The sequence below is a fragment of the Carlito syrichta genome, unplaced genomic scaffold (assembly GCF_000164805.1).
Source record: "Carlito syrichta isolate Samal-C Ts95f unplaced genomic scaffold, Tarsius_syrichta-2.0.1 Scaffold305283, whole genome shotgun sequence".
Lineage (NCBI taxonomy): Eukaryota > Metazoa > Chordata > Mammalia > Primates > Tarsiidae > Carlito > Carlito syrichta.
In genome coordinates, this window is record NW_007249379.1 from 21457 (window position 1) to 23929 (window position 2473).

The 2473-nt window shown below is 40.2% G+C and overlaps 1 pseudogene; it reads right to left on the bottom strand.

Moving 5' to 3' along the window:
- Window positions 1–993: 993 nt before the first annotated feature.
- LOC103263833 lies at window positions 994–2229 on the bottom strand (annotated as a pseudogene).
- Between the last annotated feature and the right edge of the window lie 244 nt (window positions 2230–2473).

Here is a 2473-nt window from a genome sequence, read left to right on the forward strand (position 1 = left end):
GAAAAAGTGCTACATACTTTGTTGCTGAATATCACTACAAACACATTCAAAGTACTCCTCATGGGAAGCTATGCACCAACACCAGCACCTAGTCTACCCGTCAAAACAATCTTGAACTCTGTTTTTGGAATGGCCATCAGTGCTGGAATGGGCATTGTCATATTACCCTTGATGTCCCGAATGCCATCAAATGCCTTTCTTACAATATTTCATTTATTTTTGGTTAAAGAAAAAGTCATTGGGGTCAGATCAGGTGAGTACGGAGGGTATTCCTATATAGTTATTTTTACATTGCTGCCAATGTAAGCACATGGTGGCAAGTTCATAAACGTAATTGCCAGATCTCTACAAATAACAGTGACAGCTCTGATGGCCATTCCAGAAAGAGTTCCAAAATTGCTTTGATGGATGTAGTAGGTGCTAGTGTAGGTGCATATCTTCCCAAGGAGAGTGCTTCAAAGATGACCATAGTGATATTCAGCAATAAGCTACATAGCACATTTTCTAGGATGGTCCATGAACCTATTTGTTGGACCTCATATATCATAGGGAGAATGATTGAACCTGGTAGACATGAGGTAGACATTATGGGAAGGTGACATTATGGGAACTGAATGAAAACAAAGATTGGCTTATTATGCAGATAAAGTTCCTCAGATAATCTCTTGAAGTTGATCACAGAATAATAAATGAAGTCTGCCTAAGTGTGGTGAGAGCTCCCAGTTGCTTTTCTTTTCTGGTGGTTTATCTTTCTTGGTTATTTGATGAGAATTCTAGGAAGGGAGGTTTTTTGGTGTGTGTTTTGGTTTTTTTTTCTCTAAAGATCTTTTGCTGAGATCTACTTAAAGCATTTTAGTCCTTAGTTTGAAAAGATTTCAACATAGTTGACAGGCTGATGACGCTGATCTAGGTGAAGGTTTCATGGTAGCAAAAACACCTCCCACCTACAATAATATCAAAACAGTTTCCTGAATAATGTGAGTGTGAATGCCTTCAGGGTATCTGGCCCATCTTCTTCACAGTTCAATTAAGCTCCTTGAGTTTGTGTTTCTGGCAAATGAAGAAATCCCCATAGTATCTGGCGACCTTGGTATCTGCGATGCAGATCATATCCTGATCAATGTAGAAATCAATCTCAGAGGGATGATTGAAATTCGACACCTAGGGCAGAGATGCCACTGCTCCACACCAGGTTTTTCATTTTGTATTTGACAAGAAATTGGATCCTGAACTCTTGCCCTGGGAAGTCCAGGAAGCTGGCCAGCTTGGCCACAGGCATGGTCTGTAGAGCTTGAGGAAGCTGCAGATGGTTGAGAGCAAGGTTTGCTGCTGTACCGCTTCAGAAAATACCTTAAACTGCTATAGGAAGGGCTCTTTGTGGGAGTTGGGGTGTACTTGTAGTTGGGCACTACAAGTGACAGGAACTTGGGACAGGAGTTGCTAAAAATTTCCTCATAGACCTGTGGGTCACCTTTCTGCACACCAGCATCTTGTCACCATGTTTCTCCCACAGCAGGAGGTGAAAACTCTTGTCAATATACATGGGAAACATGATGAGGGCTATGGCCAGCAGTGCATGCATCTGCTCATTCTGCTTACTAATCATCTCATACTTGTATGTGGTCCTCTGAAACATGCTCTTGGTTCTCTAGACGTAAAGGATGATGTTGGTAAAGATGAAAATGGCGTCCTGATAGCAACAATGCTGTCTTCCTGATTTTATGCAAGTATACTGTAATATAGTACTGCAGTAGTTGTAATAGGATTCAAACTTCTGCTCCAAGAAGGATCCCCCACTGATGTTGGCATATATGTTCCTGTAGTACACTTGTATAAAATCAGGAAGACAGCATTGTTTCCAACCTGTGTAGCATTGGCTTCAATCTCAGTCCAAGGTGTATTCTTGAAGAATCTTTCAGTCAACTTGGTCTAGGTATTTTCACAGATGTCCTGGATTTCATACATATTTTGGTCAATGACATCACTGGAGACACTATTAGTCTGTAGCTCATAGACCTTCTGGTCAATCAAATTCAAGACAGTTTTGTGGAAATACTGGATGAAGTTTTTTTTTTTTTTTTATCACTTCAGGGATCACTTGATAGGCCTGCTGTTCATACTGACATTCATAAGCAAGGTCTTACTTTTGAACTCTTGCACATATATCATAGTCACAAAGCATAGGGATCAAAAGCTGCCTCAGACTCAATCATCAGCGGAATAAGACATGGCTGTGGCACTTGCGTAAGAAAGTCTTAAGACAATTGCATTTAAGCTTTTTTAGACCAGGAAATTCTAGAGAAAGTCCTTGCTGATACTTCTGAAAAGATAATTTGAAAGACGGAAAGAAGGTGGAAAGGTCAGAGAATTATTTAGCATGCTGAAGCACATATTTTAGAAAAAAACATTTTCTGCACTCCAATAACTTCTGTCTGTAGAATCTGGAAGCTACAGGGATTAATCAATAACTGCT